General features: G+C 47.1%; 1 protein-coding gene across 2 annotated transcripts in view; it reads right to left on the reverse strand.

The window, feature by feature from the left end:
- MAGIX (MAGI family member, X-linked) overlaps window positions 1-9,074 on the reverse strand; it is a 47,794-nt gene extending 38,720 nt beyond the window's left edge. The window contains exon 1 of one of the 2 annotated variants that reach the window (XM_060253100.1): window positions 8,888-9,073. The gene's annotated coding sequence lies outside the window, so the exon portion shown is untranslated. Of the gene's footprint in view, window positions 1-8,887 lie in introns of both variants that reach the window. The other variant, XM_060253102.1, reaches the window with a different exon arrangement.
- Window positions 9,075-12,069: the final 2,995 nt, after the last annotated feature.

The raw sequence follows: 12,069 nt of genomic DNA on the forward strand, positions 1-12,069 counted from the left end.
GGGAGGTGTGTGGCTGCTTCTGCCAGCCCTCTTGCATGATTTGAATCACTGGTGGGAGCGGTCCTCAAGCCCCTGCCCCCGCTGGCAACACAGGAGTGGTGGCAGAAGCAGCCGCATGCCTCTCTGTGTGATTTAAAGACCTCACAACCACCTGGTCAGCAGGCTCTTTACATGGATGTTGAGGACAGCTGGCTGCTTCTGCTGGCACGTCCCACACCAGTTAAAAGTCCGACTGATCAACAGATTGGCAGGGACCTTTCACTGGCACTGGAAGGCAGAGGCTGCTCCTGGGGCCCTCCCGGGTGATTTATATCACCTGGGAGGGAGGGGGGCAACTTCACCCTCCCAACCTAGGCCACCAGGAAGCCTGGCACCGGCCCTGTAGGCAGCCAGAAAAGGATGAGCAAAGCAAGCTCCCAATGGGCCACCATACGGGGTTGCTGGGCTGGGCTGGGCTTAGGTGGAAACAGCATCCATTGAAGTTGGTGCACTTTTTACTCCATTGTACATACACAGGACATGCAGTTTTTTGGGAGGAGATGTTGACGTCCTTCCCTTACTGGGCTATCACCAATGAGGGCAGGGTTTGGGTGCAGAGTAGGGGGACATGATCACAGAGAAAGAAATCCTAGAATGCTGTTTGGTTTCATACAGGGCTTTTTTGGTAGAAAAAGCCCAGCAGGAACTCATCTGCATATTAGGCCACACACCCCTGATGTCACCATTGTTTCACATAGGGCTTTTTTTGGGGGGGGGGGAATCCCAGCAGAATTCATTTGTATATTAGGCCACACACCCTGACATCAAGCCAGTCAGAACTGCATTTCTATGCGTTCCTGCTCAAAAAAAGCCCTCGTTTCATATAATTTTGGAAGTTCACAGATCTTTGCTTGGCCTGCTCTATGGGATCAGCCCTGCTTCCAGCAAGAAAAGACCAAAGGAAAAATAGTGGTATGCAGGGGGGGGGGGGGGGGTTTGAGCAGGAATGCACAGGAACACAGTTCCGGCTAGCTTGGTGTCAGGGGGTGTGGCCTAATATGCAAATTAGTCCCTGCTGGGCTTTTCTGTAGAAAAAGCCCTATGTAAAACAATGGTGATATCAGGGAGTGTGGCTTAATATGCAAATGAGTTCCTGCTGGGCTTGTTCTACAAACAAAGCCCTGGTGGCATGATATGGTAATTGGGACCAACTCTAATTGCAATCAACACAGCCAAAACAGACCTGATCACTACCAGCCATGCACAACTGATGCTATGTCTATGGGAGGACAAGTTTCAGCCCACTAGGGACACCCACGGTGTAGGAGTGTCCTGTTTGGCCAGGAACAGCCAAACTTGTTTAATGTAAGAGCCACATAGCAACAACAGCAAGCCTTTATTGGCATAAAACAGATTTAGCAGTAAAGTATCAATATAAATAATATAAAACCCTAGATAATAGAGTACGTAGGGAGCTAATATACATAAAATAAGTAAAATATATATGAGTCAAGTTTAGCCAAATTAAATAATTAAAACAAATAAAATGTGGTCATTCCAGAACCATTCTCTGTCGTATTTCCATGGCCTGTTGAAGAAATCTAGCAACCGTTAAAGTTACCTCAGAACAAGTGTCATTTAAAAGTTTTTGGACTTTGCCTGAATCAGCACAGCCCAACATATCTGCTAAAATATCTTTCAGGTATATACAATGAATATCATCATAAAGGGGACAGTTCAATAATACATGGGAAATAGTTTCAGTGCACTTGGGATTACAAAGACAATGTCTATTAGAGTACTCAATCCTGTTAAATCTACCAAATAAGATAGCAGATGGTAATGCATTACATCTCATTAACGAGAACTCATGCCGTTGCTGTGGAGCTTGCAGAGAGGAAAAATATGATGCTAACTTCCCTACTGAGAGAGGAAGTTTGAAATTCAGTGGGAAGCAAGACTTGTTGGCCAGGCTATATAATGTTTGCATTTCTATATCTAGAATTCTGAGCTTAAGTTTCAAAAATGCATCTTTTAGGGATAGCATAAGAAGTGAATCTAAATCAATGCCCATAGATTTAATTTTCCTCTCAATAAATAGTAGCCAATTTGACATATTAGATTCGGAGAGCAGTTGATATAAAAGGCTCTCCAAATCAGAGTGGAAATGTAGCCGTAACCAATACTTAAGTGACATGCTTGTGTTTCCACAAGATTTGTCCCTGTTTCTAAACATAAAACCGCATATGGTACGCACTTTGGGAATCCCAGGATTTTCCGTAGGAATTTTGATTGGACCCCTTCAATGTTGTTATCCAGGGCTGTGAGCCACACTGGGACCCCATATAAAAGCTGCGGTATCACTTTAGCCTTAAAGATTTTTAGTGCGGCTGGGATAAACTGATTGCCTCTGCTGTAAAAGAAGCACTGGATAGCTGCAACGTTAACATTGACTGACTTAATTATACAGTTACGGTGATTAGTCCAAAGTGTGTTATATTGGAAATGAATTCCTAGGTATTTATAGTATTTTACTTGTTCTATCTCTTTGCTGCCTATTGACCATTTAGTTGGTTTCCAAGATTTGGAAAATACAACAATGTTAGATTTGTCATAGTTCAATAGGAGATTATTGTTGTTAAGGAAGGTGATACAACGAACAAGCAAACGTTTTAATCCAATTCTGGAACAAGATAGTAAGACTGTATCATCTGCATATAACAGTAAGGGAATGTGTCTGGCACCGAGTTTTGGACTATGATGGTCAGTATCTGACAAAAAGGGAGCAAGATCATTAAGAAAGAGGTTAAACAAAAAGGGCGCCAACACACAATGTCAGATGTTTGAGAGCTGCAAGACAGGAAGGAAGGAAGGAAGGAAGGAAGGAAGGAAGGAAGGAAGGAAGGAAGGAAGGAAGGAAGGAAGGAAGGAAGGAAGGAAGGAAGGAAGGAAGGAAGGAAGGAAGGAAGGAAGGAGGGAAGATGGGGGAGGGAAGAAAGAGGGAAGAAGAGGTAGGAAAAAAGGCAACTTTAAATGCATTCTCCAAGCTGCTGGCTGGCTGGCTTGGCTTGGAGAAGTGATTTAAAGAGCAAAGTGCCTTCTCCAAGCCAGCTAACAGGGGTGGGTGGGGGCGGGTTTGAGAGTCACACAATATGTGTGAGAGCCACATGTGGCTCCCAAGCCACAGTTTGGCCACCTCTGTGTTTGGCTGATGCTACCTCTGGCTGGATCCAACTACCACCAGTGGAAATCAGCAAGACAAATGGAACTTTCTGGCCTCCGTCTCTTGCTGTAATGCAACTGTACCACGTGAAAGGTTGCCTCCAGCAGACCCCGGTAACAACACAGGGTGATAACATGGGGGTCAGCAGTGAGAAGGGAAACATTCGCAAAAAATGACCCTGCTTCTGCTGGCCTTTACTTGGGTAGAAAAACATGTTCGGAGAGAAGCCGCAATTCAGGATGCGCTTTATTAATTTAATAATAAACACAGTGCCATTCATTCATTTGACCCTACAGAACTTTACGTGCAACCAAGACTGGTCTCTCCCCTGACAAACAGGCAATGGAAAAGAGCGAGGGGAGCCAGGGCAGAATGTTCTACTTGTCTTTTTGATTTTATGGATGATGTGTTGGGTCCAGTGATCTATCAGCGGAAGGTGCTGACGGCTGCAGATCTTTCCCGTAATACCCAGAGTTGCAATTCCCCTCCCAAATTAAGAGCAATGTGCCTACACAGACCCTGAAAGAAAAACAACAGAAGCGTTTGATCAGCATTAGGGCTCTGACAATACGTCTCCTATTTTTATCCCAGGCCTGGCCAACCCAGAGATGCCATACCGCCTGCCAATCACACTGATCAATAGATGTGCCGGTCCTCTTCTTTGCCTGAAGAAGGCTCAACCTTCTTAGCACAGACAAGCCACACAACTTCACCTAACTCTGGGTCTAACACTAGGGTTGCCGGGTCCAACTCAGGAAATACCTGGGGACTTTGGGGGTAGAGCCAGGAGACTTTGGGGGGTGGAGTTCTGGCCATCACATTTAAAAGGACCACATTCCTTTTAAACGTCATCCCTTTATTGGAAATAATAGAGAATGGGGGCACCTTCTTTGGGGGCTCATAAAACTGGTGTTCCCTCTTAAGCTGTGGAGTCTTGTGTGCAAAAATTCTCCTTTGCGAGCTACTGGCATTAAAGTTGTGAGCCAGCGATTTGGCTGCTGCATCAATTGTTGTGCTCTAGGGTCATCCTTCCTGAGCTAAGACAAAAATGTGGGAGCCAGAGGCTAAAAAACTGTGAGCTAGCTCACACTAACTCAGCTTAGAGGGAAAACTGAAGTAGACCCATCCAAACTTTTAGAAACTTGGGGTTGGGGGGTGTTGAGGAAAGTCCAGGTGCTCTGCTAAAATCTGGTGCCTCTACCTCAAAAAACAACCCCCCAGATCCACAGATACATTCAACTCCCCTGCTCTGCTTGGGGGGGGCCCCTCCAAACTGGGGGATCCCTTGGGGGATAGGAGGTTAGCAACCCTATCTAACACTGACATTCTCCACAACTCCCCAATAAATGAGAACCATTATCTGAATGCAAGCTATTAAAATGTTTATGTCCCTGTAGTGAGAACTCTAGCCTCCACCAATGTTGAGAATTCTGTTTTGTTTTAAAGACCGCGTCTCATGTCATAAACAGTTTTAAGGTACGGAATTTCTGTACATTCCAACTGGTCTACCAAAACACCTTTTACCAAGAAGTGTTTGTATGAAAGGAAATTACTCTCGAGGAAGCTGAACTGACGTTGGAAATGTCAATGCATAAAGAGTATCTCAGTGTATTCTGCCCATACATACACTCGCAAGTCAGGAAATTCTGTTGAAACCATTAAAATTACAAAAGACTGATGGAACAGAGTTACAGCAATCGATTCAGAATGGACAAAAAGAAATGCTTCTTTACAGTGAGTGGAATTTGCAGCAAGATGATGTAGTGATGGCTACAGCCATAGACAGCTTTCAAAGGGGATAGATTTATGAAGGATAGGCATATCAGCAGCTACTACAGTCATGCTAACTAAAAGGAACCTCCACATTCAGAGGCAGTAAACCTCAGTGCAAGCAGGCAACATTAGGCAAAGGCCCTGACATCTCTATGCCCTGTTGTTGGCCCTCCAGAGGAACTGGTTGGCCCCTGTGTGAGACAGGATGCTGGACTAGGTGGACCCTCACTGGTCTGATCCAGCCAGGGCTCTTCTGATGATCTTACGAAGGCCTCAGCCTAAACACCCTGTTTTTGGCCCTCCAGAGGAACTGGCTGGCCACTGTGTGAAACAGGATGCTGGACTAGATGGGCCTCTGGTCTGATCCAGATGTTCTTATGAAGGCCTCAGCCTCTAAATTCTGTTTTTGGCTCTCCAGAGGAGTTGGCTGGCCACTGTGTGAAACAGGATGCTGGACTAGATGGGCCACTGGTCTGATCCAGCAGGGCTCTTCTGATGTTCTCATGAAGGCCTCAGCCTCTAAACCCTGTTTTTGGTCCTCCAGAGGAACTGGTTGACCACTGTGTGAGACAGGATGCTGGACTAGATGGGCCACTGGTCTGATCCAGCAGGGCTTTTCTGATGTTCTCATGAAGACCTCAGCCTCTGTGCCCTGTTGTTGGCCCTCCAGAGGAACTGGTTGGCCACAGTGTGAGGCAGGATGCTGGACTGGATGGACCACTGGTTTGATCCAGCAGGGCTCTTCTGATGTTCTTAAAAGCCCCCATACTGCAGACTGAGAAGCCAAAGGCCGCCTAGCAATGGTTTCTGAATTGGGGATTTCCTGGTTCACAGATGAATTTGGAGTGGTGAAGCTTGCCTGGAATTGACTGGTTAAAGCTGCGAGCAAAGGGTTATCTGCCTGATAGAGCTCCTCTTAGGCAGAAAACCACCATGTCAAGAAGAAGCTCACCGTCTGGGCTTCTTTCTGATCAGTGAATTTCTGGGGGGGCAGGATTTAGCAGAGAGAGGAGTATTCAAATATTTACAAATAGAAGTGGTCTGAACAAGTATTGGCGGGGTGGGGGGAATGGGACCAAACTATTAAATTACAATATTTTCTGTATGTTGTTCCTTTATGAACAATCCTTTAGGAGACAATGAGTAGGTAACGACTTTGATATTGGACTTATATCCTGCCCTCCACTCCAAACCTCAGAGTATCAGGGCAGTTCACTATCTCCTTTACCTTCCTCCCCCACAACAGACACCCTGTGAGGTAGGTAGGGATAAGAGAGCTCTGACAGAAGCTGCCCTTTCAAGAACAGTTCTGCAAGAGCTATGGCTGACCCAAGGCCATTCCGGCAGCTGCAAGTGGATGAATCAAACCTAGTTCTCCCAGATAAGAAGATATTGGATTTATATCCCACCCTATACTCTGAATCTCAGAGCCTCAGAGCTGTCACAATCTCCTTTACTTTCCGCCCCCCTCCTACACACAACAGACAGCCCGTGAGGTGGGTGGGGCTGAGAGGGCTCTCACAGCAGCTGCCCTTTCAAGGACAACTCCTACAACAGCTATGGCTGACCCAAGGCCATTCCAGAAGCCTCAAGTGGAGGAGTGGGGAATCAGACCCGGTTCTTCCAGATAAGAGTCTGCACACTTAACCACTACACCAAACTGGCTCTCAGAAGCAGAAGAAGAAGAAGAAGAAAGTAGTAGTAGTAGTTTGGCTTTATACTCTGCCTCTCACTTGGAGACTCAAAATAGTTTATAATCTTATTCCATTCCTCTCCCCACAACAGACACCCTGTGAGTTAGGTGATCTGAGAGAATTGTGATCGATCCAAGGGCACCCAGCTGGTTGCATGTTGAGAGTGGGGAATCAAAACCCAGCTCTCCAGCTTAGAGCCTGCTGTTCCTAACCATTATACCAATCAGGCTCTTAAGAAGTAGGAAATCCTTCATTCAGTCACTAGATGGCCTTAGATAACCTCTCCTCCCCCCCATGCAGGGATAATAACATTGCTCTCTTTACACTGGTGTTATAAGATTACTCAGAGTGGAATCCTAAGTGGAGTTATAGAAATCAAGTCAAAAGGTTTAGAAGGGAGCAACTCAATTTATGATTGCACTGTAAAATAAGGTTTGTGAACAGTCTGAAGTGCTAGACAAATGTCAAGTATTTATACAGTGCAAGAGCATGAACTTTTCCAGGTTTCATGGATCTCTCAGAACTGCACACTGTTATGCCAACAGCAGCTGGTCCACAATAAAGATTCTGCCCATTTTGTATCATGGAGAATTAAAATGGGTAATTTGTCTCATGGAACACTTGCTGAAGAGCTAGGTGTAACAAGAAAACCTGCGCAGGTATGGACAGGACTCAAGTAATACAAAATTAGCAGAATAAATCCAGATAATGCATCATTACACAAACAAACAATTTTTAAAAATCCCCCTTTTGAATCTTTTATACCAGGGGTGGCCAAACTGCAGCTTGGGAGCCACATGTGGCTCTTTCACACATACCATGTGGCTCTCAAAGCCCCCACCACTTCGTCAGCTGGCTTAGAGAAGGAATTTCTCTTTTTAAATCACTTTTTCAAGCCAGCCGGCGGCTTGGAGTTGCTTTCTTTCCACCTCCCCCCCAGCTTCCTCATTCCCTCCTTTGTGGTCCTCAAACATCTGATGTATATTCCATGTGGCTCTTACATTAAGTAAGTTTGGCCACCCCTGTTTTATTCTCTGGAAATGATAAAACAAGAACTCCCAAACCTCTCCCAACCATTTTTAGTAACTAGTTCTGCAGCTCTGTGTATGCTGCAAATTGTACAGTGGTTTCAAGTATTTTCCCCTTAACTCTAAGAGACATCGTGCGTGTAATAGGATTATTTTGTCTCAAAGCGCATTCCTTTTTATCTCTGCGGGAATCTCACTCGCCGGTCTAATCATCTAGTCTAGTTTGGAGATAAAAGTTCTCTTGTAGCTCCTTGCGGCCTGGTAGGGACTTCGTTCTCTTCAGGCATCTTTCAGCATGTGAAAAACCTATGTGCCTGTTAAATAGTCACATACACAACACTGCCTTTCCCAGAAATTAGGGAACAAGGTTCCCCGCCCCAAGTTGGACCCACTATAAAGGAAGGGGCTCTGCTAGGAGGAAACTCTCCAGAAAGCAGGCCATTCCCAAGAGGCAAGAGAAACAGTGTTTTTAAAAAACTGAAAAGACTCCAACCAAAACCTATCTAACTGAGCAGACAGAGCAGACAGACAGTCAGCTCTTTGCCATTTCCTTGGAGACTGATCAGCATCCCTCTCCCCTCCCCTAATCAGCAGTGACCAAAGCCTAGGATTTGGCCTGGGAAATCCCGCCACGGCTTCTCTGTGTCCGGCGACCATGACTGAGTGAAGGCCGTGCCCCTGGAGTAAGGTCCAGGCAGGCTAATCCCTGCTTTTCGGCATCGATCCGTCTGCCTTTCGGTGCCATGGGGCTGCTGTGATCAGGAGGGCGAACAGGGTGGTGGTGCTGGGGGTGGGGGGGGGGGAAGAGATGTGGCCCTGATGGAAGGAGACGATCCACCACCACCACACCTGCACCCAGATCCTTTGCCACCCTTGTTGCATGCTGTCCATCAACACCTCCCCACCCTGCAAGGCTGTAATGATCTCCCCATTCCATCCCCCCCCTTTCATCAACCACTCCCATGGGTTGGCATGCAGCTCTATCCATCACCTTCGCTGCCACTTGTCCCCCCCCCCGCCAAGGTTGCTACCCTGGATCCTTTGCCTCATGACCTCCGCCTACCCCATCTTCCTCCCCCCCCCCACCCCGCAGAGGAGACTGGGCAATCCAATTAGAGCGGCTCATCCTCCTGCCCACGCCATGCTGGGAAAAAGAGAGGCTTGTGAAAAGGAGGGGGGGGTTGCCTTACCTCTGTAGATGCCCCCGCCGCCAGCTCTGTTCCGATGCTCGCCCGTCCACGGCTCAGAGTTCCCTGCCCCTCCAAGTACCCCAGGCTCTAGCCGCAGCAGAGAGTGCAATAGCACAGTTGGGATACTGATGCTGCCCAAAATAGCAGCAGTGAGCAGGGGAGGGACCATTGGCCGTAGCCAAGGCGACGGGGAATTGCTACCCTTTCCTCCTGGTCCTGCCCGGTAGCGAGTGATGCTGGAGCAGGCTGGGGGGGCAGAGGAGAGGGACGGATGGGCCGGCCAATGGCAGAGCCCGACAGCAGATAATCTGCAAGGCTGTGGATTCCCTCCCTTTCTCCACCTCCCCACCCTCCCCCCCACTCCGAAGCCATGCAGACTTTTGCCTTTAGGGGCCGCTGGCAAGCATGGGGAAACGGAGGCCTTCCACTGCATCGGTTTCGTTCTCAGCGTGAATGCATTTTCTGCTTTATACCTGGTGTTGCACTGGCTGGTTTTCCTTTTCAATGCAGGCATTCAGCAGTAAGCAAAGCGTTTTTTTTTTTTAAAAAAAAATCTTGGAGGTAAGTAATGCAGTGCAAGCAAATTCCCAAGATGAAGCAAAAATAAAAAGGAGTCCAGAGCATTTTAATTGCTAACAAGATTTCATTCGGCCTCATGTTTCACAGGAATAAAATTCAAACTGGAATAAATCTTTGTAGCCCTTAAGATGCCACTAGATTCTTGTTTGTGCTCCCAGCCCTAGCCATCATAAGAAAATAAGAGAAGCCATATTGGATCAGGCCAATGGCCCATCCAGTCCAACACTCTGTCACACAGTGGCCAAAAAAACACTCTGTCACACAGGGGCCATCAGGAGGTCCATCGGTGAGGCCAAGACGCTAGAAGCCCTCCCACTGTGCCCCCCCCCCCCCAAGCACCTAGAATACAGAGCATCACTGCCCCAGACAGAATTCCAACAATAAAAAAAAGGCAAAGGTAGTCCTCTGTGCAAGCACCAGTCATTTCCAGTTTGGTGTAGTGGTTAAGTGTGCGGACTCTTATCTGGGAGAGCCGAGTTTTATTCCCCACTCCTCCACTTGCACCTGCTGGAATGTCCTTGGGTTAGCCATAGCTATTGCAGGACTTGTCCTTGAAAGGACAGCTGCTGTGAGAGCCCTCTCAGCTCAGCCCCACCCACCTCACAGGGTGTCTGTTGTGGGGGAGAAGACATAGGAGATTGTAAGCCACTCTGAGTCTCTCATTCAGGGAGAAGGCCGGGGTATGAATCTGCAATTCTTTCTTCTTCTTCCGACTCTGGGGTGATGTAGCATCACAATGTTACTCTGTGGCTAACAGCCACTGATGGATAGAGTTGCCAAGTCCAATTCAAGAAATATCTGGGGACTTGAGGGTGGAGCCAGGAGGAGACTTTGGGGGTGGAGCCGGGAGCAAGGTTGTGACAAGCATAATCAAACTCCAAAGAGAGTTCTGGCTGTCATATTAATAGGGTTCACACACCTTTTAAATGCCTTCCCTCCATTTGGAGTAATGAAGGATAGCGGCACCTTCTTTTGGGGCTCATTGAATTGGACTCCCTGTTTCAATCCTTTTAAAACTTGGAGGGTATTTTGGGGAGAGGCTCTGAATGTTATGCTGAAAATTTAGTGACTCTATCTCAAAAAGCAGGCCCCTCTGAGAGCCCCAGATAGCTATGGATCAATTCTTCATTATACCCTGTGCTCCAAATCAGGGGATCCCCATATTAGGCCACACGCTCCTGATGTAGCCAATCCTCCTGGAGCTTACAGTAGGCCCTGTACTAATAGCCTTGCGAGCTCTTGGAGGATTGGCTACATCAGGGGGTTGTGGCCTAATATGCAAAGTTATAACACAGTGGGTTCAGTGTAAGGAGGAGACAAGGTAGCAGTGATCATAGCTCATTTATTCAGTACAGCATAGTAACTGCCGAACTCTTAAGACGACTCAACTGGGCCAACTATATACAGATCAAAGTTCCCGCACAAGGATACCATTGGATCATCAAGATCAGTAGGGGGCCTGTGATTGGAGCAGGGATTTGGATCCTACTATGCATTGTTCCTTAGACCCCAAGCTCAGTCCTACAGGCTTCAATGAGCCAGGCAGGAACCCCAGTAAAGCATAATATTGGTTCACATACACAACAAAAGGAGTTCCTGCTACAAAAAAAAGTCCTGCTTCTGTGGCCACTCACATACTCGCGGCCTCATCTACCTCACAGGGTTGTTGTGAGGATACAATGGAAAGAATGTAAATCACTTTGGACTTGCATCGGGCAGAACGATGGGATATAAATTAAATAAATAAATATCTCAACACCTTCCTGTTTTGTCTTTTTTTTTTAAATGTTAATACCTGCAAGACGATCTTTGTTGGGACAATAAAATCCTAACTTCAGCTATTGGCTAATCGGGTCTGAACTTACAGAGACTGAGAAGGAAGAAAGATTTTGGGGTCACAGTGGAGAGTTCAATGAAAGTGTAAACCCAGGGTGTTGCAGCAGTGAAAAAGGCAAACTCTATGCTGGGTTATTAGGAATTAGACTGAAAATAAAACAGCTGATATTATAATGTCCCTGTAGATTTATACCCCGCCCTTCTCTCTGAATCAGAGTCTCAGAGTGGTTTATAATCTCCTTTATCTTCTTCCCTCACAACAGACACCCTGTGAATTAGGTGGGGCTGAAAGAGCTCTCCCAGAAGCTGCCCTTTCAAGGACAACTGCTGCGAGAGCTATGGCTGACCCAAGGCCATTCCAGCAGCTGCAAGTGCAGGAGTGGGGAATCCAACCCAGTTCTCCCAGATAACAGTCCGCGCACTTAGCCACTGAACCAAACAGGGAACCAGCCTCCTCTTGGGCAGGACAAGGCATCCCCACCTCCTGCAGCCCAGAAGCAGCTTCTCCATCCTGGCCTGCTTGTTTCCCCCAGCAGAATCCCCACTCCCCACTGACTGAAAACAATTCTCAGATTGTCCATCTCAATTCTGGTGAAGGAGTTGCTGATTAGGGTCAAACTAGGGCGGGAAATGTGGACTAAACTGGGGGAAGAACCCCACCGTGTTTTTTTCCTTTCAGAGGGTAACCGAGGTAAGGCCCATTGACGCTTTGCTGAGGGACTCCCTACCTCACTTTCCCATTCAAGGACCAGGGGTCTTTTTTGTAG

The sequence above is a fragment of the Heteronotia binoei genome, chromosome 13, assembly GCF_032191835.1.
Source record: "Heteronotia binoei isolate CCM8104 ecotype False Entrance Well chromosome 13, APGP_CSIRO_Hbin_v1, whole genome shotgun sequence".
Taxonomy (NCBI): Eukaryota; Metazoa; Chordata; class Lepidosauria; order Squamata; family Gekkonidae; genus Heteronotia; species Heteronotia binoei.